Raw genomic sequence first — 23,756 nt, forward strand, 5'->3', positions numbered from 1 at the left:
ACACGGAATAATGGGCTCAAGTTACAGGAAGCCAGATTTCGACTGGACATCAGGAAAAACTTCCCAACTGTTAGAGCGGTACAACAATGGAATCAATTACCTAGAGAGGTAGTGGGCTCTCCAACACTGGAGGCATTCAAGAGGCAGCTGGACAGCCATCTGTCGGGAATGCTTTGATTTGGATTCCTGCATTGAGCAGGGGGTTGGACTTGATGGCCTTATAGGCCCCTTGCAACTCTACTATTCTGTTCTGTTCTGTTCTATTCTGTGAAGTCCCCAGGAGCTACCCACATGAAATTCTCTCCTGTAGAAGCTGCCATTTTGCAAGGGATAAGAGGCCATTGGCCATGGGCAGCTAGATATTACTGCATGTGCAGCTTATTCCTCTTTCTTTCTTTTTTTTAGCCTCTGGAGAAATGGGATAGGGTTATTTCTTAAGAGAGAGTGAAGAACAGAATAGCAAAGAATTATATACGCACATTTTAAAGCACATAGTGTGAAATATGTGAAAGCATGTCATGTGGAAAAGTAAAAATGTTGCCCTATCTCTCTCTCCAGATTCCACTACCCAGCATTTTTCTAAAGCTACCAATCTCTTTCCCCCAATCTGAAGTTCCTCCAGCAGTTGTCGAGGATTTCCCCCTACCCCCCAGCATGTTTGCCGGGAGCAGCTTTATTATATCTCATTTTCTCTTGGATGGCCTGTCTGGTTATTTTGAACTGAGCTAACCATCCAGAGTGTTAAAAAAAAATCACAGTATCTGACTTTGGGATATATTTGGACCCCAATGAGATTTCCAATGGAAGGATTGGGTGACTTTGTCCCTCAGAGACCATTTTTGTCTGTGATGTCAGCACAAATGTGCTTGACAATACCAAAGGACCCTGAGCCATAAAATACTTATCCAGAGGAGGTAGAATTTTTCTGAGCAGTAACTCCTGACCCCTTCCTCATGCATATTGATTAAACAAACAATTTCTGAGGGACATTTTGATCTGAGCTTTTTGTTTTTGTTTCCAGAAGGAAAACAGTCTGTGGTAACTGGCTGAAATTTGGGGACATATTACAGGTGATAGTTTTTGACAGTGTTCTAGGAGGACAACCCTGTAGGTCTACTCATATGTAAATTACACAATAAAAGGCAGAAATTTGCTCACAGGGCTTTTTGCTGGGGTATATTTTGACGCCAAGTGGGTTTTTTTGTTTCCAGAAGGAAAACAGTTTGTGGTAACTGGCTAAAATTTGGGGACATTTTACAGATTAAAATTTGTGACAATATCCTAGAAGGATACCCCTGAAGGTCTACTTGTATGTAAATTAATTTAAAAGTGCACCTGGGGGTCCAAATGGACCTCATAAGAATGCATGAAGGCTAGATTGACACTGTGTTAGTTTGGGGACAGATTTACCCTAGCCTACCAAAAAAAAGGAGGGGGAGACAAAAGAAACAAAGATCTGACCTATGTTTTCCCCCCTTCCCTATGTTATGCTGCATCAGAGAAACACAGAAGTGTTCTAACATTTCCCAAAGTATTTAAGTAAATGGTAGAGCCAGTGTGGCATAGTGGTTAGAGTGTTGGACTATGATCTGGGATACCAGGGTTCAAATCCCCACACAGCCATGAAGCTCACTGGGTGACCTTGGGCCAGTCACTGCCTCTCAGCCTCAGAGGGAGGAAATGGTAAACCCCCTCTGAATACCGCTTACCATGAAAACCCTGTTCATAAGGTTGCCATAAGTTGGAATCAACTTGAAGGCAACCCATTTCCATTTTTCAAGGAAGATTTTATTACAGTAGCATAATAAATAACTGCATTTTAAACATCAGCTGCAGATTGTGTCTCATATTCCAATATCACTTACTGTCATATGCCTATCATCATCAATTTATCATGTTATGAATTTGTTGGCATTTTCACTAACCCTCCGCAAATCTGCTCTAGAAGTTTGGTGAAATCCCTAGAACAGCCTCAGGGATGCATGGGGAAAGGGGAGGGAGAAGTCCCATTGCACTAATCCTTGCACTGATGAGATGCTTAATTAGCACTACAGTGGATATAATCCTTGTCATTAATTACGTATTGGTTGTGAGCTTAAAAACAACAACAAAATTGCTCATATTTGCTAGATTGAGTTCTGTTCCAGACCGGGACAAAAATACAAACATCAGTAATTACCACTTCTGTGTCAGTTTCCAATGGAATTCCCAAACATCCCTAGCGCAGGATTGCATCCTGGCTCTGTCAGCCTGCTTGACTACCTCTAGCACTGTTGTCTTTTTCTCTGTTCCCTTTCTTCCTCTGCCTTTTGTGACCTGAATGAGCGCTCTTTGCAGCTTCTCTTTCTTCTTCTACTTCTTGCCTCAGTTTCTTCCACTTGCCCTTCCCACAAGATTTGTGGATCTCACTCCACCCCTTGTTGAACTGGAAACTTGTCAAGAAGACTTGCACTGCAATAAAGTTGAATCAAAGATGATAGGTTTTTGTTGTGATGAACTGAGCCTTGAGGAATCCCACTAACAGCACACTTTTTTCAAACAGATCTGCCACATTTATTTTTCAGCATGAGGTCTAGTGAGGAAAGTGCCACGTTTAACAATATAGGCACATGGGAGGAGAAAATGCAGGGAGTCATGAAAAGAAGGAATGGAAATTAAACATAATTTCTAACGTAGTCAGGTTTTATGGCCATGACACATAGTTAAATTTAGATACAAATATTGAAGCAAAATCCTGAAAATGAGTAATAGCCTTTGAGCATTGCTTTAAATTATACCTTGGCTCCTAGCTGTACCCAGTTTCATGATAACATGTACATATTTTATTTCTCTTTAAATGGCAGAAAATGGACTGTAAATTCCATTTCCCTGACATCAGTAAAGCATTACGCAGACAAACAATGACAGAGAAATATTCTGTAGTAACCTTTCAGTGACATAAATGAGAAGAAAATGTGAAACATTAAATTCAGTATTTAGAATGAATTTTCAACAGATGTTATATTTCCAACAAGATTTGCTAGTTTCATGTCAGGCTTTCTCATTGATCTTTGAAATGTATCAGGCTTATCTAGAGAGAGTGTGGTTTCATGACCTAACCGCAGGGTACTAAATACCTTCCTAGCAATGAGGCCACTTGCTAGAGACCAAGCACATACTGTGGTCTGAATGGTGAGGAAATGTGATTTACTTTGGCAACAGACTAGAAAAACACTGGAATACATCCACCCTTATGTCATGTTTAGAATAGATCAATTGAAATAATGTATAACTGAATCTGTGTCCATAAGCTGTAGTTCATGGAAGCATCTGTCTTGGGGTGTGTGTGTGTGTGTACCAGCAGTGTAGTGGCAAATTCACAAGTGCAAGGTCCCTTCAGCCACTCCCTTTTTTGCTGCTGGGTTGAGAATGAGATCCTTGTTCATGCCTTCTGCCACAACAACAGATGTTCCTAGAAGCCAATAGATAAAAGAGAAAAAGCAGAGGGTGGCTAGCATCCAAATGAGAATTCAAAAAGAGGAGGTCAAAGACCAAGATACTGAAAAAAGGAACTTTTATTTTTGATAAAACCCATCAAAAATAAAAGTTCCTTTTTTCAGCATCTTGGTCTTTGACCTCCTCTTTTTGAATTCCTAGAAGCCAATACACATGAAAGAGGGGCCGACTCATTTCCTTTCACTCTGATTGGCTCTAATCAGCAGGAAACAACAAGCAAGCTTGTTAGAAGATTCTTCTTAGTGACTAACACACTCCCCTTTTATACTGATTGGTTCATAGGATGCTGGAGGCATCAGGATTCTGCGGGATCCTCCTTCCATAAAGGTATGGGGTCTAAGGACCCCTGAGGGCCTGGACAACAACACCTCTGGTGTGTGTGTATTTTGTGTGTGTAATGTTTTATAAAGCTATGATTCTTCCGGTCAGCAGACTGTTGGTCTTCATGGAGGGTGCTTTCTCAGTTTCAAATCAGCTTTCAAATGAGGGGGAGGAAGTTTAGGATTAATACTGATCAGGAAATGGATAAGAATAAGGTCTCTGATTAGGTCTAGCTACCAACTTTCTTGGGTATGGCAAAGACTATCATTTCTCCTGTTTCCAGAAATCTCACAAACAAGATATATTTGTTACTGACTGCTGCATGGTGCCATCAGTCAATGGGTCTTAAACAAGAGAAGAGAGGAAAGCACAGCAATTCTCAACTCTCTTTTCCCATGAGTAGTCCAGACCAAACCAGACCAAGAAATTTTTCTGCACTGTTTTCATCATATAAGGAGATGAGGTAGAGAATTTTAGCATCAGTTAAGAAACAGAAGCATTACTTTTAGGGATGTAGGAGAAATTTGATTTACTTCACAATTAAAGGTGAATCTATCAAATTTGTACTTTCCAGAACAATATGAGACCTGAAACACAGCCATCCTTCAAAATTCACACTTTCCCCAAATTCACACTTTGCATTAAAATGCAAAGAATTTTCATGAGGATTTTTAAAAAAAGAATTTGCAAATTTCTGCAGAAATGTGGCGAACTGAATTTAAGATTGGAAAAATGATAAACTGAAAGAACAGAAATCAACAGATCCTTCCATTCCTAGTGACGTTGGACTACCAGCAGTGCTGTAAAGGTGGCTGTCATCTTATGCAAGACATAATTTTAAGAAACATATTCATGGACACGAGAAGTTTGTAGACAAAGAGAATATTAGGCATTGAGTAGACAGTGTTGAAGACTAAGCACATTTTTAGCTATGAACAGCATTAATTAAAATTGTTATTGCAGCTGTTATTGACATAGACTCCTATCTAGGTCAAAATGTATCTACAGGAAATGTACATTCGGTCTGTCATATTTTACCTTGTGCAATTTATTTTCTGAAACAGGGATGGGAAACAATTTAATTAATAGGTTAACTGGGTTAGCTTATTAAAATAACTGAACTCCACTGCATGGCTGGGTGACTGCTAATCAACTTTGTAAATACAGGGTGAAGGATCAGGATTAGCTATACATTTTTATTTAGCCCTCATCTGTCATTTTTAACTACGTATATCTAATGTGCTTATTAGTGTGTTTTGCGTTAGCTTTTATAGCAGAAGGTAAGGGGAATCTCATCTTGAAATAAACTTTCTCTCTGCAGTAAAGGGAACAGTTGGGTGGGGCAGAGAACAGAGCCCTCATCTGAAGCAGAACCCTAGGACCTACCAGTGTAGGATCTGACTCTACCCTGAGAGCAGCAATAAGCAGGCTTTTGTCAGAAATCAATATTTCAGATTTCGTTTGCCCTACCCTGAGAAATTAATTTGGTACCGTATTACTAGGCTGGTACAGAGGGAGGAAGCCAATTTGTTCATGAGACTGAAGTCAGCCTTGAAAGGATGGGTGGAGGGAAGGAAACTGGAGGTCTTGGGATAGGACTTTGATGGATGGGACTGCCCCAAAAAGGCTTTCTCAATCTCTGGAAATGTAACAGCCACTGGCAGACCAATGAGTGCCGAGATTTGCATCCATTGGTCTTCCAGTGATGACCTTATTTGCAAAGCTTTTTCAAATATCTAATGCTGACAGTCATTCCTTAGGAACATAGGAAGGTGCCTTAGACTATTGGTTCATCTATGTCAATATTTTCTCTGCACAGGCTGACAGCAGCTTTCGACGGTTTCAGGCAGGAGACTTTCCCGAGCCAGGAAATTGAACCTGGGACCTTTTCGTATGCAAAGCCTGTGCTTTACCACTGAGCTACTGAGCATTTAAACAAGTGCCTTTTGAAAAACACATTTTGCAGAATGTAAACAGTTGTAGTGCAGAAGGCTTATTTAAAAACTGCTGCTTGCAGAAAAGAATTTCACAATATCTTTTAATTACCATGAATGATCAATGCCTTTGTTTTACTTCTTAACTGAAAGATGGCATTTCCCAACAGCAGGCAGTCTTCTGAAATCATGCTGAGATGATGCTGACTCAAAGGAAACATCGCCATATTTTGAATTACCAACACAGAAACATTTTTGCAAGAGATCTTCTGTTGCTCATGAGATATAATACCTCTATTCCCCGGTGCTGTGATTAACAGTTATGTCCTTCCCCGAATGTGCTCTTCCAATCTCTTACTAGTGCGATACCCTTTTTTTTTTGCAAAATAACTCTGCCACATCTCTGTTCTTAGCTGATCTGATAGTAAATCTCTGCTCTCAACATCTCTGCTCTCTCCTTCTTGGGCTCCTGCTCTGCACGTGGGTACCTTGCAGGACCAGGCTCCAGGTACTCAGCCAGCTGTGCCTGATACTGTTCCACCTGTCCCTTCTCTGGAGGGGATATATAAGCCGGCTGGCTGAGGGGGCTTGGGAGATCCAGTGCCTGCAAGGGAAGAGGACCATCACCGGCCAGGGAGGGAGAGCCATCTGCCTGCTTTGCTGCTGCTGCTGCTGCTGCTTGGCCAACATCTCTGCTCTCTCCTTCTTGGGCTCCTGCTCTGCACGTGGGCACCTTGCAGGACCAGGCTCCAGGTACTCAGCCAGCTGTGCCTGATACTGTTCCACCTGTCCCTTCTCTGGAGGGGATATATAAGCCGGCTGGCTGAGGGGGCTTGGAAGATCCATTGCCTGCAAGGGAAGAGGACCATCACCGCGCAGGGAGGGAGAGCCATCTGCCTGCTTTGCTGCTGCTGCTTGGCCAACATCTCTGCTCTCTCCTTCTTGGGCTCCTGCTCTGCATGTGGGCACCTTGCAGGACCAGGCTCCAGGTACTCAGCCAGCTGTGCCTGATACTGTTCCACCTGTCCCTTCTCTGGAGGGGATATATAAGCCGGCTGGCTGAGGGGGCTTGGGAGATCCAGTGCCTGCAAGGGAAGAGGACCATCACCGCCCAGGGAGGAAGAGCCATCTGCCTGCTTTGCTGCTGCTGCTTGGCCAACATCTCTGCTCTCTCCTTCTTGGGCTCCTGCTCTGCACGTGGGCACCTTGCAGGACCAGGCCCCAGGTGGCGCTTTTCCCGGGAAGAAGAACGGTTTGAGAGCTGCGTTGGTGCGCATGGAGCACGGGACTGTGGTTGTTGTGTAGACCTGAATGGAATGAGTGGATGTTTGTATGACTGTATGTTGTGAGTGTGTGTGTATTTTTATTTTATTTTATTTTTATTTTATTTTATTATGTGCCTGGGCGGGAGGATAGGGTATTGGGAGGGGGCCCCTGTTAGCATAGTGATGGGTAATGGGAGGTATGGCGTTGTGAGGAGGACATGCCGGTTGAGGGGAACTCGGCCCAGACAATTGGTGGCTGTACCGTGTTCCGGTCCTCCCCACATCCACAGGATTGCTGGTAGTTCTATCAGCCAACTCTCGGATCTCCAGTTGCTGCTTCTTAATGCCAGATCGGTAAATAATAAAGCTTCCCTCATCCATGATTTAATTGTGGATGAGGCGGCCGATCTGGCGTTTATTACTGAGACATGGGTGAGCGATCTGGGAGGCATTAATCTCTCCCAGCTGTGCCCACCTGGGTACTCGGTTCAGCATCTGGGTAGATCCGAGGGTCGGGGAGGAATCGCTGTGGTCTATAGAAGTTCCATCCCTCTCATTAGGCACCCTATCCAGGTAGCTAATGGTCTGGAGTGTCTCCATATTACGTTGGGTCAGCGAGACAGACTGGGAATACTGTTGGTGTACCGTCCACCCTGCTGCCCAACAGCCTCCCTAACTGAGCTGACGGAGGTGGTCTCGGGTTTGGTGTTGCGATCCCCCAAATTTATGGTATTGGGGGATCTCAACATTCATGCCGAGACGGCTTTGTCTGGGGCGGCTCAGGACTTCATGGCCTCCATGACAGCCATGGGGCTGTCTCAATTTGTTACTGGCCCTACGCATATTTCGGGGCACACTCTAGACTTAATTTTTGCTACTGGAGCAGGGGATGGTGATCTGGGAGTGAGGGATTTTACATCTATTCCTCTGTCATGGACAGATCATCGCCTATTGAGGTGTAGGCTCACAATGTTTTCTCCCCTCTGCAAGGGTGGAGGACCAATTAAGATGGTCCGCCCCCGGAGACTAATGAATCGTGAAGGTTTTCAGAAGGCTCTGGGGAGTTTTCCGGCTGATAAAACTGATGCTCCTGTCAAAACCCTGGTCAATCTGTGGAATACGGAAATGACCCGGGCAGTTGACACGATCGCCCCAGTGCGCCCTCTCCTCTGCAGAGCTCAATTGGCTCCGTGGTTTACCCCGGAGCTAAGAGTGATGAAGCAAGAAAGGAGATGGCTTGAGTGCAAATGGAGACGAACTCCCGACGGCTGTGGTCTTGCACTTGTGAAGATCTCTACCAAGCTCTATGTGAAGGCGGTGAGGGCAGCGAAGAAGCAGTACTTTGCTGCCTCCATTCAGTCATCTTCTAACTGCCCAGCGGAACTTTATAAGGTTGTTCGGGGACTTTTACACTCTGGTCCTCAGAACGCAATAATACCATCAATAGCCTGCTGTTTGCGAGACACTTCCAAGATAAGATCACAAACATCCGCCGGGACCTTGACTCCAATATTGTAGCAGTTGAGCCTAATGAGGTGTCCGGAGCACAGTCCTGTCCTGTTTTATTGGATGAATTTCAGTTGGTTCAGCTCGAGGACGTGGACAAGGTGCTTGGACAGGTGCGGGCGACCACTTCTGCTCTGGATCCTTGCCCCTCATGGCTAATAAAAGCTAGCAGGAACGGAACAGCCGGATGGGCCAAGGAGGTGATCAATGCCTCTTTACGAGAGGGAGTGGTACCACCCTGCCTGAAACAGGCGGTGGTGAGACCGCTCCTAAAGAAACCCTCCTTGGACCCTGAAAATCTTGACAACTATAGACCGGTAGCAAATGTTCCGTTCCTGGGCAAGGTTTTAGAGCGTGTGGTCGCTCACCAGCTCCAGGCTCTCTTGGATGAAACTGATTATCTGGATCCATGTCAATCGGGCTTTCGGCCGGGGTTTGGTACAGAAACAGCCTTGGTCGCCCTGTATGATGACCTCTGTCGGGAGAAAGACAGAGGGAGTGTAACTCTGTTGGTTCTCCTTGATCTCTCAGCGGCTTTTGATACCATCGACCATGGTATCCTTCTGGGACGTCTTGCGGACTTAGGAGTTGAAGGCACTGCTTGGCGGTGGCTGTGCTCCTACCTCAAGAATCGTCTCCAGAAGTTGGTGCTTGGGGAGCATTACTCGAGTCCCTGGATACTCCAATATGGGGTCCCACAGGGTTCAGTTCTGTCCCCCATGCTCTTTAATATCTATATGAAGCTGCTGGGCAAGGTCATTAGGAGATTTGGAGTGCGTTTCCAGCAATATGCTGATGATACGCAGCTCTACTTCTCCTTTTCATCTTCTTCAGGTGAGGCTGTTAATGTACTAAACCACTGCCTGACCGCGATAATGGACTGGATGAGAGCTAATAAACTGAGACTCAATCCTGACAAGACTGAGATGCTGTTGGTGGGGGGGCTCTCTGCCCAGATGGTTGATGTCCGACCTGCCCTAGATGGGGTTACACTCCCCCTAAAGGAGCAGGTCTGTAGTTTGGGGGTCTTATTAGATCCGCTCCTGTCACTGGAGGCTCAAGTAGCCTCGGTGGCACGGAATGCGTTCTACCAGCTTCGGCTGGTAGCCCAACTACGACCCTATCTGGATAGGGAGAACCTTGCCACAGTTATCCATGCTCTGGTAACCTCTAGATTGGACTACTGTAATGCACTCTACGTAGGGTTACCTCTGAAGACGGTTCGGAAACTTCAGCTGGTGCAGAATGCTGCGGCCAGAGTTCTTACTGGGACAAAAAAATTTGATCATATAACACCTGTCCTGGCCCAACTGCACTGGCTACCAATATGTTTCCAGGCCAGATTCAAAGTGTTGGTTCTTACCTATAAAGCCCTTAACGGCATCGGACCGCAATACCTGGCGGAACGCCTCTCCCGCTATGTACCTACCCGGTCGCTGCGCTCGACGTCGAAGGCCCTTCTCCGTGTCCCAACGCATAGGGAGGCACGGAGAACGATAACTAGAGCTAGGGCCTTCTCAGTGGTGGCCCCCGAACTATGGAACGCCCTCCCTGATGAGATACGCCTGGCGCCTTCTTTGTTATCTTTTCGGCGCCAGGTAAAGACCTACCTCTTCGCCCAGGCATTTTAAAAATTTAAAAATTTGAATTTAAAATTGAAAATTTTTAATTATGTTTTATTGTGTATTGTATTTACATCCACTTGTATTTTAACCTGTTTTATTATGCTGTACACCGCCCTGGGAGCTTATTGCTATAGGGCGGTCTAAAAATGTAATAAAATAAATAAAATAAATAAATAAATAAATAAAGCAGACAATTTAGAGGCAACTTATACAGACTTAGCATTACCATTTAACTGTTTGCAATTGATTATTGTTTTTAATTGTACTGTAACCCACCCAGGCATCATACTCTGATGTGTGGGCTAAAATAAATAAATGTGTCACTGATTTCAGGTCCTCAGGCAAAACTGAAATAAAGCTCAATTTATTTTTATAGATATATAACCATAAGTATGATCTGTAGGCCCTTTGTAGTTTGCTCTCATTATTCACACACTACAAAGATTGGGATTGTCAGGCCCAGCCCAAGGGCCGAATGCAACCTCTGGGAATCTCACCAGCCACACCCCGTGTCCTCAGGACATACACCCCTCACTGGCCTTGCTTCAACCCTCATAGAGTGATTTTGCCTGGCTGGAATGTGTCTTTGACCTATGACAATGCCTTTTACTTGTCTGGAAGGATGGTAGAAAGGGGTATGTAAGTCCGTGTAGAAACTAGTCTACTGTCCAAAGGCAAAATTTACATTAATGGCTCTACCAACTTTTGCCTTTGGTCTCACCCACCACTGGTACATGACCCTTGGAAGGTTGACCAAAGGGAATGTGGCCCTTGGGCTAAAAAAAGGTTCCCCACCCCTGCACTACACCAATTGCAGAGTTTGTGGCACAAACTTTATAGAATCTTTTTGTGACTAAGGCCGTTTTGTGGAGATAAATCACTAGGTTTAATAGTGCATGAATACCATAGGTTGGTGGCTAAATACCAATTGGCAAATGGGTTGGCCAAAGACATGTTGCTGCCAATGCTATGCCCTCGCCTGCAGCCCATTCATTCAAAGTACATTGTACCTAAGGCCAGTCAATTTATTTGAGCATCTGAGGTGGAAAAATCTTATAAGCACCTTCCCCCCACACACACACCAGCAGTAATAATGCAAAATAATAAAGTCACTAACAATTTGCTGCCCTTTCATGACCTCTCTGTGACACCTGCTGCCTGAGGGAACACCTCACACTTCCTAATATTGGGATCATCACTGTGTATAGTCATAGAATGCAGAGTAAACATAAGAAGAGCCTGCTGGAACAGGCCAGTGGCCCATCTAGACCAACATCCTGTTCTCACAGTGGCTAACCAATTGCCCATGGGAAGCTTGCAAGCAGGACCTGAGTACAAGAGCACTCTCTCCTCCTGTGGTTTCCAGCAACAGCTATTCAGAAGCATACTGCCTCCAACTGCGGAAGCAGAGCATAGCTATATAGCCATGCATAGCCTTCTCCTCCATGAATTGGTCTAATCATCTTCTAAAGCCATCCAAGTTGGTGGCTATCACTATCTTTTGTGGGAACGGATTCCATAGTTTAACTATGCGCTGTGTGAAGAAGTACTTTCTTTTGTCTGTCCTGAATCTTCCAACATTCAGCCTTATTGGTCGTCTGTGAATTCTAGTAATAATCAGAGAGAGAGAGAAAACCTTTGTTCTGTCCACTTTCTTCTTGACTTGCATTATTATATACACTTCTATCATGTGAACTGTGAACAAGCAAGAACATTTAGTAACTACCCATCAACTGCATGGTTAAAATTGCTTGAGTCACATGAGGATCTGGTACATGCAAACTTCCCTCCATGCAGTTACAAATCTTGGTTGCTTTGTGTACAAGCTAGGGAGAGATACCAGTTGACAAATCCAGTCTTCACACGATCCCCATGGAATCATAAGGCTATTGGTGGCTCTGTGTGGTCCCATAGGATATTGCTTCAGCACCGATAAAGATCTGAACAGAGCCCCAGTGTATGGTGAATTTAAAATTAAAATGTCTTGAGGAGGAGGATGTGACAGTAGAAGACCATCAACTTGTTGAGAAAACTGGGGGAGAGGAGAACACCTCCTTAGCAGCTGCTTGGCATTCTGCATGAAATGGTAACCTCTTTGCATGTTACTTGTGTGAAGTATGTAGAAGGGGCTGCATCAAATGCATCTTGTATTCTGTTAGTGATGACCATATTTTTTCATATTTAGCCCCCTGTACCTTAAATAGTTATATAGATGAAGGGAATTTGACATCTACATGCAGGTTTCAGAACTCCATCCTCTTGTAGCAATGTGAAATATATTTTTTTAAATTCCCATTTCTTCACAACTGTTAAAGGCACATAAGTCCTTTATGTAGTATTAATGATGTATGATGTAGGGCTCATCTCATCTCTCTCCCAGTGTGCAGGCATTCTTGTGGTTCTTGTTGTATGCATGGAGGTAGAGTGATCACAATTGCAAAAACAGGCTCAACCCACCAAGGCATCAAATCTAGAATGGAAACCTGTGGCTTTCTGGATGTTGCTGGATTTTAACTTGTGTCAGCCTCAGCCAGGCAAGGCCAGTGGTCAGGGGAGATGGGAGTTGTAGTCCAGCAACATCTGGAATACCACAGGTCTCCACCCTGATGTAAGGGATCATGTTTATAGATGTGAATCATGTGATCTATACATCTCACCTGCAGGGGATTATGTATGTACATGGGACCATAATCAGATGTTCTAACCACATAGGCTTCTCTCTTTCAGTCTCTCTCTCTCCCTCTCATCTTCTTTCCATTCAGTGATTATGTGTCAAGACAGCTAGATACTGGAGAGAAGGGGGTCGGGGAGAGAGAGAGAGAGAGAGAGAGAGAGATCTGTCCTGACTGCCTGAGATATAATGCATCAAACAAGTGCAACTGCAAGCCAGGAGAAGCTCAAAGACATAATGAGACCCCTACCCATGGAAAATTGTAAAATAATTGTAAATTCTTACCCTGGAACAATGGATTCAAAGAATATGATACACAACGTTAATGAACAAACTTACTCAGACTAAAATCACACAACAAACAAGCGGACTCTGACAAATTCCTTAATGAATCTGCCATCCACATGCGGTCAGTTATGGTTTAACCATCTAAGATGACCTTTGAAATGGAAAAAGAAATCTGATATCCCTGAAACTGTTGAGAGGGGAGGGTGAGGGTTAATTTGTTCCTTTTTGTGTTTTTTTGCAAGAAAATATAATATACAAGTACTTTGGAATCCAGAGAAGCATACAATTTTGTGGAGAATCATAAATAAAAACTTTAAAAAAAATATAATGAGGCATTCTTAATATAAAAGTGATAATCTCTGTAAGGAGAAGGTTGCACTGACTACTTTCTATCATCTTTTTTGCCTTTCAGAGTCACAGTGTACACTCTGTGGTGAGCCTGAAGGTGAGTTGTACATCAGTATCTTTAATAATTTTCGAAGCTGATAGTGGTGATGTTTGACTTCCATGATTTGTTTAATCTGTTAGTACTTTTTCTACTGTGACTTAAGTTTGAGCATGGCATTAGAAGTGATGCTAAGAAAAGTGGGGGGGTGTCACACAAAATGCTTTGCTAGATGCCAAAAGCGAATTGAATTAGTGCTGAGTAAAGCACAGTACATGCTTCAGGCAGCAGGAGACCAATATTTTCTTGCAATAAAAATTAAAATATTTGTCCCTTTACTCAGGTGTTGTGTATTGGTCAATAGAAGTAAGCAAGAGCATGAGCATTCACATAGGCTATGTAGAAACATAGCACAATTAGGGTGGTATTCAATGCTAATCCTACTCAGAGTAGACCCACTGAACTAATGCACATGACTAGTTTAGGTTCATTTATTTCGGTGTGTCTGCTCTGAGTAGGACTTAGTTGATGACAACCCTTGGATATAACTCAAGCAGTGGACATTCACTGGTTGATTCCATACCACTATTTATTTTTTTACTTAATATTCCACCTTGCCTCCAAGCAGTTTAACAAAGTATACACTGCCTCACCCATTTCATCCTCTCAATGACTTTGTGAGGTAGAAAAGCTAGGGGAGAGGAACAAGCCCAAGATTACCCAGTGAGCTTCACAGTTGAATAGGGATTTGATGCTTGTTCTGTCCAGCCTTACTCCAACATTCTAACCACTACACCAAAGTTGTTCTCCATTGTTCTGAAGAAATAAGAAAAAATATGTGTCCACCAGCATATTGCAGGTTGTTTTTTTAAAAAAATGATGATGATGATGTCCCCCCAGGGTGGGTTAAAGCAGTGTAAAAATATAATATTAAAATCAGTTTAAAATATGATGGTTATTAAAAACATATATGTCACAGAGGCCTGTCACTTACAAAAACAAAAGAGTCTTCTGCAAGTTTAAACTTTTGTCAGAAACAAGCTTTGAAAGCCGTAAATTAAATGGAAAAAGAAAACCCCAGATTATTTTTAATAGTACAGAATGTTGTTAAATAAAGCAATCAGAATACTGATGGGATCACATTAGACACAATCCAGGTAAATTTAAATGTATTTCATTTTAGTGGGAGAGGATTAAGGATGTGATATACTTTCCTGTTGAAATCAGTTTGGAATGAAATATGCTAAATTCTGAATAGATGGTGTACCCAATTTTTAATATGAGTTATTATAGAATTGCTTAGACAGAAATGGATTCCTAAAGATAGATGGGATATATTGAATAGAATGAACTGGATCCAAAGGTGCCATTCCACTTGCAGAATGCCTCTTGTTTTAGAAGTGCTGCTTTCAAATTAATGGGAAAGTATTCAGTGTGGAAAGTGACACCAAAACCAGAGGGAGTTCTCCATTTGTGTCAGCTCTTGCATAAGACTTTGCATAACTTCATTCTTAATACCTTTTAATGGCCCTTATACTACACAGGCTGTATTTTCCTTATTCATTCATTCTTTTACTATAACCCAACATCTCATGCACCACATTGCAAGAAGTCTTCTAGGTTTTGTGCAAGAGCTCATGGAACAGCACTAATGCATTTTCTCTTTTCATTCATGGCTGTTTGGATCCAAGTGAATAGATTGCACAGGTGTTAAAACCATTTATCTCCATGCCATTGAGAATGCGACCCTTTGAAATTTGCTTCCCATTTCTGTTACCTTTTTGGCACCATAGGGAGATTTTGCTTCATGCACAAGATTTTTAGGATGCTTAATTCAAGTGGCTTTTTAAATGGTCTTCTGTCATTGTCTTCATTTGTGTTATCTTTATCAGTAGTGTATTATCTCAACATTTGGTAAACTACTTTCAGGGTTATTCCTGAAAACCAGTATATAAATTCTTACAGTAAATAAATAACACAGCCAACATTACACAAGCAGTTTTAGTTCTCATTAAGAGTTTGTTTAACTTAACAGGATTTTGTCCTCTGCTTTTAATGTGAGTTATCACATTAAAATAACATGATTACAATAATGTGGGCAAAATGTGGAATACTTGAGTTGGAAGTTTTATTCAGAGACGCCAATAAACCCTTCAATAATGGGAGTTCAGCAGGTGGTTAATTTGTCTCAGTGAAATCAGTGGCCTTAGAAATTCTTAACTTTAGCTGGATGTGCCCTTAAATTGTAATTCTGAAATATTGTTTTCATAGCATGCATGATTTATATTTTCATTGTATCAATAGTGAGTTGTACTTGATCTCAAGATACTGCAAAGAGCACCTTTGGAAATAAACAGCACCTGGAGGAAAGGAATTTTTAATGAGATACTGGTGAAGGTCCCTGATCAGGTCAAGAGCGTGCTTCAGATCAGGGCATGCACAAGCAGCTGCTTTTTCTTCAAAATAAAAGTGGCCAGCTTAATATCTAGTTTGTCCCTTAGCTGTTGTCAAACCCATTCCCATGTAATACTGTCAGTTGTATCCTACGAAGTTGCTCTGATAATGCAAGAAGTTCCTCTTGCACAGTGGAACTTCCCCTCCCTCTTCTCCCCCCATGTGTCCCTTAAATCTGTTTTGGAATTTTCACCAATCTCTTGGAGCAGATTTGGGGGAGAGCATGCACAGAGAGAAGACGAAGGGGAAGTTGCATTGCATAAGCACAATTCTTTGCACAATTGGGATGACTTTGTTGGACACAACCTTGTGAAAGGGCAGCCATTTGAACATATGCACTGAGGCATTTCTGATTTTTAAAGAGACAGCAAATCAAAGAGAGGGGCAGAGAAAGCGGCAGTTACCAATGGAAAACTGACATTTCTTTGGGGACTACAAATATTTAGTCACAAAGAGCAACAATCCATGCATGGTCCCTATATTGTGAAGGCCTAGTCTGCTCAGTAGATCAGGAGTAGTCAATGTGGTGCCCTCTAGATATTTTTGGACGATGATTCCCATTATCACTGATCATTGGCCATGCTGGCTGGAGCTGATGGGAGTTGTAGTCAAACAATATCTGGAAGGCACCACATTGGCTGCTCTTAACACATATTATGATATGAAATTGTGAACTGATGCCAGTGTCATCTCCCAAACCCACTAGTGAGAGATATAAGTTTTCAGAGAAGCTTTACAAATATTTGGTACAAGTGAAGGTGATTTCAAAAGTGTTGTATTTACAGTGTTTGAACTGGGATTTGAATATGTAATATAGACTACAGCTAGAAAAAATAACAGACAACCTCTCACAACTGAAAAGGAAACTAATGCTATCAGAAATCTATTTGGTAAGAGCATATCATTATACTAAGAACGTTGCCTATATATGCTTAGAGATTTAATAACTGAAATGGGACAACCTTATTGTGTGGAATCTCTAAAAACGTTGTTTGTGAAGATTGAAGAGTATGGGTGATATCTAACATTAGATATATTCAGAATAAACCCACTGGAATCAATAGAATTAAGTGACTTGAGGTCATTGATTTTAGTGGGTTTACTCTGAGCCTGATTTAGTTGAATATCAAATTGTTTTGAGTTTGTTAGTATTAACATTATTTTTCAAAATAGACCAGTAATCATGTGGTTGTAGAGATAGCTTGGAATAATTTGGTAACATGTGCCTCTGAGCATATGGTGAGAGGATAGGAGGGAGGAGGAGGGGAGGGCAGGTTTGATCATTTGCTTGCTTTTTGAGAACAGTGGGATTTACATTTACTCCTGTACAATCATGCTTAGGATAGCTGAAACTGACCTGGGGGAGGGGCGGGAAGGGGGAGAGAAAGGGAGGAAGGGGAGGGGGAGGGAGAAAGGGGAGGGGAGGAGATTGCATGGGCGGGCACTGGGCAGAGGGAAAGTCCCTTTCCTTTCCAAAAGGAAAACATTGTGAGCAGTATCTGTATTTTTCAGGGTTCCCCCCACATTTTTATTATAAAGCAGGCACATGTAGTCTCTAACCCAAATTTAAATCAATGCCCTGGCCACATCCACACCACACCTTTATTTCACTTTAGACAGTCATGACTTCTGCCAAAGAATCCTGGGAAGTGTAGTTTGTGAAGAGTGCTAAGAGTTGCTAGGAGAGGCCCTATTCCCCTCACAGAGCTACAATCCTCAGAAGAGGGGCTGACTGTTAAACCACTCTGGCCACTGGAGCTCTGTCAGGGGAATAGGAGTCTCCTAGCACCTCTCAGCATCCTTCACAGACTCCACTTTTCAGGATTGCTTGGGGGGAAGCCAGGATTGTCTAAATTGGAATAACTGTCTGGCCTGGGTGTGGTCCCTGATTAGCCAAGCCATGGGTCTGGCTTTTAGAACACTGGCAGTTGGTTCTTACTGAGCATGCCTGATGTAATAATAGACTTCAATGTTAAGTTTCTTAAATTTACTTAAAAATCAGCCAGATTTTTTTTTTAACTTTTAAACTGCAGAAGATGAAGGTCAGAGTATGGGATTATCAGCACTCTGTGAACATGGCTGATTTTTAATTCATTAACAAATTATGGGACCACTGACAGAAAAAAGTCCAACAGGGTTATGGATTTTTTCCCCTCTTGTTTTATTTATTTATTTATTTATTTATTGCACTTGTATACCGCCCCATAGCCGAAGCTCTCTGGGCGGTTTACAGCAATCAAAAACATTAAAACAAATACACAATTTAAAAACATATTTTAAAAACAATTTAAAACACAATTTTAAAATTCAAAACAATATAAAAACAATTTAAAAACACATGCTAAAATGCCTGGGAGAAGAGGAAAGTCTTGACCTGGCGCTGAAAAGATAACAGTGCTGGCACCAGGCGCACCTCGTCAATGAGATCATTCCATAATTTGGGGGCCACCACTGAGAAGGCCCTCTCCCTTGTTGCCACCCTCCGAGCTTCCCTTGGAGTAGGCACCCGGAGGAGGGCCTTTGATCTTGAACGTAGTGTACGGGTGGGTTCGTATCGGGAGAGGCGTTCCATCAGATATTGTGGTCCCAAGCTGTGTAAGGCTTTATAGGTCAAAACCAGCACCTTGAATCGAGCTCGGAAACACATAGGCAGCCAATGCAAGCGGGCCAGAATCGGTTTTATATGTTCGGACCGTCTGGTCCCTTTTACCAATCTGGCCGCTGCATTTTACACTTTGAACTCTTGATTCTTTCTGACTGTTTTGTATATAGCCATGAAAACGTAGAGGGTTGTTAAGCAAGCACTTCTGAGTTCAGGACTATGAGTTTTGTAAAGTTTTGTTTTGAAATGTGCTTATGGTAAGCAGCAGAATGGCATGGGGGGTATTTTCAATTTAACATTGCAGAATGTGAAAAATCCCTGCTGGCTATAGTATACAGCCTCATTCTCGTGGCTGTATAATTCATGTTCTGTAGTGAGCCAAGCCTAATATCTTTAGATTATATTGTGACTTTTTGTATGCCTTTTGGGGGGGGGGGTTGTAAGTCTTAAAATAACTGAGTAGTATACTATTTCAGGCAACACCTACTTTCTTGCCATCTGTGCCTGGAGTAGCCCTAATGTTTCTTGAAGAACTTTTATGATCTGGTTTCTTCTTCAAATTAAGAAACTGGGCAGTAGTTCAAGATTGCTGTCTTAAACATGCAATAGATGGTTCTCAGAAGGGTTCGATTTCTACCTGAGTGGCTCTCTAGTGTGCTGGTTCCGTGGTGTTACCTCCAAGTCTAAAAGAAGCCAAGCAAAGACTTATAACTGGCCCCAGAGAACCTTTACAAACACTACTGAAGCATGGATTAATGCTTCATAATTCTTGGCACCGTGTGTTCAGTAATTTGCTTGACTGCTACAATAAGATGCAGTATTACAAAACCTGATACTTTTTATTATTATTTACCCAAACAGTTTTCTGAAATGGCTTAAGCATGTCATTATGAGAACAAGGTGTATTTTTTGTGTGAAATATAACTTCATTGCTGGCAAGTATTTGGTGTTAAATTAATTCAGTGTGATTTTGAGATGCAGTCTAGATATTAAGACCTTGCCCTTCTGAGAGGGTCGGTGGTTTTATTACCTTAGGACATTAAATCTGCATTTTGTGTGTGTGTGAATGGATGTGTGTGTATGCCCCTCTCATGTCATGGCCACTGTGGGTTCCAGACACCCCCACTTTGATGAAATGCAGACCCCTGACAGATTCCAGTTAGGGATGTAAGAAGGCATCGTTTTCTTTTCCGCCCTGTATTCGTTGCATGCAGAACTGTCCCGATTCTGCTGTAGTTTATCTTCCACTTGCTGTCCACTGTGGTGAAATTACATACCCTATGTAATATACATAATTTATTATGCAAATTACCTAAATTATATTGCCATTATGTTATTCCATCCCATACATTTTAATCCAAAGGAGACACAATGTAAATAAAAACCATAATCAGTTATGTACTGTAATCATTTGCAGACTGGAAGCAACAACAATAATCAATATTCAGTGGAGTGATTTCTCTTCCATACATGGGGTGACTAAGCGAAGATGAGCAATTTCTTCTCCCATTTCTGTTTTCATCAGAATTCACTGACATCTCTAATTCCAACCAAGGTAAACCAACCATGGTAGGAAAAAGTTCCCTATACCTGTGTAAACATTACAGCACATACGTTGCCCTGAAGCTCAGACAAGACTAATTGATTAAACAAAGTTCTCGGCACTAAAAAGGAAACTTTGGTTCAGAGGTAATAGATACATCAAATTAGTTATATATTCCTTTTCATGGTTTACCAAACATACAGACAACATAAAACAGGTTTTCATACTCTGTCCAGAAAAACATTTTATTTCTGCTATGTATTTCATCTTTAAAAAAAACAAAAAAAACACTATTGGGTTTTTTTGCCTTTCAAATTTCAATTCATTTATTAGCAAGCCAGGTCCAACAGCATATAAGATTGCTTTACTGCTGGCATAAAAGAAGCCCTGCAGAGATTACAATGTTCAGAGATTATTCATTCCCAGCAGCTCCTTCTTTGATCATGTATCAAGGAAACAACTCAAATCTACAGCAACCAAATTTATAGTTTTAAAGTGAAATCTTAATTAGATGCTGAATTCAAGCCTATGAATTTCCTGAATTCATCATTCAAGTAGACTTCTCGTTTTCCCCTTCAAAATCTTTAGCTCATATTGTCACAAAGATACTGAATAAAATGTTTGTGGCAGTTGTATTATGAATTGCTTATCTAAAAATTGGGAAGGCTAGGGTTGCTAGTATGCTATGCCATTTTGTTCTTTCCTATCTACACAGAGCAGCTATAAACCTGGCATAACTGATTCTGCAAACCAGGTTAATGGCTCCTTTGCATCCGTGGAGAAGCACAGAGCAGCTGGAGGGTAATAGTTAGTAAAAGGCCAAAATACTCTTCTTGTTATACCTATGCAGACAATATTTGACATTTGGAGAGTAGAAATAGGGCTTCTAGTTCAATCCCTATCCTGTTTGTTTTATTTTTATAGAGTTATGGTCCCAACCGCAGTTGCTTTGTACATCCAAATGTGGACAAGAGTATGACAATCAGCAGATGTCTTTTGTGCGTTTAACTCAGCATAATATATTAGTTCTGTAGTCAGGACATCTTCAGTAAAATGAAAGTAATGTTCCAGTCCTATAAAGTCACTGTTTCAAAAGCAGCCTTTTTTATTTATTAAACTATTTCTAGCCCACCCTCCATTCCATGTTCCCAGGGCAGGCTACAATGCGATAAAACAGTAAAACAACTCTTATGGAAATATGTATGCAGAGATCCTCAGCAGTCTGACCTGTGTGTGTGCCAGTGTGTGTATTTACCTAAGTAGCAGGCTTTTACCCTGCATTTAGATCACTGTGACTTAAGACTTAGTAAAATAAGAAAAGCTACTTTATTTATAGAAATACATAGTAGATAGGAAAGGCATACTTAATTCTAACTAACTAAGTTGGGGACACAATGCCCAGACATGGATATTGCCCTCATGGCTCAGGAGAGAGAACAAAGACAAAGATGTCTCCTCTCTCTTTGGACAGTTGAAGAAGAAAATGGAGGAGGGGCAGATAAGCTTCCCTGAGCATATCAGTTTACAACAGAAGGAAGTTACGTAGAGAACAGCATAGGTAAAGGTAGACAAGCCTAGACAGCTGGAGGACCCTAACTCGATCTTCCTTCTGGAATACAAAGAAAAGAACCCAAACAGGAGTTGCTCTTGCCCCACTTCCAACACCTCTTCTCAATGAGTGTTTGGTTCAGCCCACGAGGTTCATCTTGACTCGCAGCTTGCAGTATCTGACTTTGCCCAACGCCGTCATCAGAGCGTCTGCAGTCATGTCTTCCATTGGACAGTACTCCATCTTGAGTAGCCGTAGGTATCTTTAATGAAATGGTGCTTCACATCTATGTGCTTGGTTCATGAACTCACTCCTTCTGACTCCATGAGTCTGATACATCCTTGGTTGTCTTCATGCATCATGACAGACCCAGGTATAGAGATGTCTAAATCTTGGAACAGTTCAAGTAGCCAAGTCAGTTGTCTGCTTGCTTCAGAAGCTGACACATACTCTGCTTCTGTGGAAGAGAGTGCTACAGTCTCTTGTTTTTTACTTGCCCAGCTGATCACTGAATCTCCATAGTAGAAGATGTTTCCACTGGTGGATTTTCAGTCTGTAGTGTCTTCAGCCCAATCAGCATCTGCATATCCCACTAGTTTAGGATCTCAGGTAGCCGCTAACTTCAGTTTCATGGTAGCAGTGCCCTTCAGATATTTCTCCACTCTCTTGTTTGCTTCCCTGTCCTTTTTGGTTGGTGACCTGGTTTTTCTGCACAAATATCCCTCTTGTAATGCCACATCTGGCCTGCAAACAGTGCTGATATACAGAAGTTTCCCAATGGCTTGTCTGTAGCTCTCATGGTCTTTCTATGGTTGTTTGTTATGGTCTGGTTTCAGGTATCCTACTTTCATTGGAGTAGGTGCTGGATATGCATCCTTCAGTCCTAGACTCTCAAGAAGGTCTTGGATCTTTTGTCTTTGACTCAGCAAGAAGGATCCATCATCTTCTCTTTCAAGACGAATGCGAGTGAAAGCTGGCTAAAAAGAGGGGGGGGCTTGCCTTGTATCCTCGGCCAGCAAAGGCACGAGCGAGATGTCTCACGGGGTGCGAGTGATCTGCACCAACGCCAGCAGTGGGAGCGCCTCAACGCCCTCCTCCTCCAAACCATCTTCTGCCTTCGGGCCGTACTCTGGGTTGCTGGATAGAGGCTACACAGGCTCTTACTCAGCCATGCTGAAAGTGGCCCAAATGTTATTGCTGCTAATCGGATTCATCTGCATAAGATCTTCACAGTGAATAGATCACAGTAGATATACATACTTCAAAATTATCTCCATGTATGACTTAGTTATGATTCTAATTTTCTACATTGTCTACTTCTTCAGAATTTACCGAATGCTGGCCTGTATCAACTGGCCACTTGTAGTCGTTTTTTGGGAACTTCTGAATTGGCAGGATTGCCATGACTTCAGACTGCACCAGGGCCTTTGAAATGTGATGGACTCTGCAATCTGCATTTGTCGCTGGAGCAGATGCATGTGTGTTGGCTGAGCTGCTTGACTGCCATGGTGATCAAATTTAGCTATCAGTTTGTAATATGATTTATTCTACATCAACAAAAATTGTTGATTTTTGTCTTATTTGAATTTATTGTTGGCTTTTGTAAACTTGCTTCTCTCCGCACCCCCAGCGCTTTGTATTTTGATATTTTGAATGTTCATTGTGAGCCACTTTGGGCACAGCATGCTGTAGAAAGGTGACATATAAATAAACTAAATCAATCAATCAATCAATTTGTATTCCGAGGTAGTGAGTGACATCACCTAGAGACTTCACTTCAACCTCCTTATTGAGATGATTCACTAGTTGTTGCTTGTCCAGTGTGTCTTGATAAGCCATCAGTAGATCATTGTATACCTTCAGGGTTGTTTTGGATTACCAGAGATGAAATGCAGACAAGAGGTTTGCTTACAAAGAGTTAAAATGTATTGAGTAACTTACAGCATTCAGCCAAGTATTCCCAATAAAAGTGGATCAGTCCCACCGCTCTGCAGTAGCGGACGTCAGAGACTGAACACCCATACCGGGCACAGATCAGGTTTATATAGCATAAATCTTGGCATATCTCATTGGCATACACATGCAGTTACATATATGATTGATGAGAGTATACACTTT

General features: G+C 42.1%; 1 protein-coding gene across 1 annotated transcript in view; it reads left to right on the plus strand.

Moving 5' to 3' along the window:
- Positions 1-23,756, plus strand: part of DLGAP2 (DLG associated protein 2) — a 590,667-nt gene that overhangs the window by 187,542 nt on the left and 379,369 nt on the right. The window contains exon 2 of the mRNA XM_061626231.1: positions 13,518-13,550. The gene's annotated coding sequence lies outside the window, so the exon portion shown is untranslated. The remainder of the gene's footprint in view (positions 1-13,517; positions 13,551-23,756) is intronic.

Source organism: Rhineura floridana, chromosome 4, assembly GCF_030035675.1.
Source record: "Rhineura floridana isolate rRhiFlo1 chromosome 4, rRhiFlo1.hap2, whole genome shotgun sequence".
Lineage (NCBI taxonomy): Eukaryota > Metazoa > Chordata > Lepidosauria > Squamata > Rhineuridae > Rhineura > Rhineura floridana.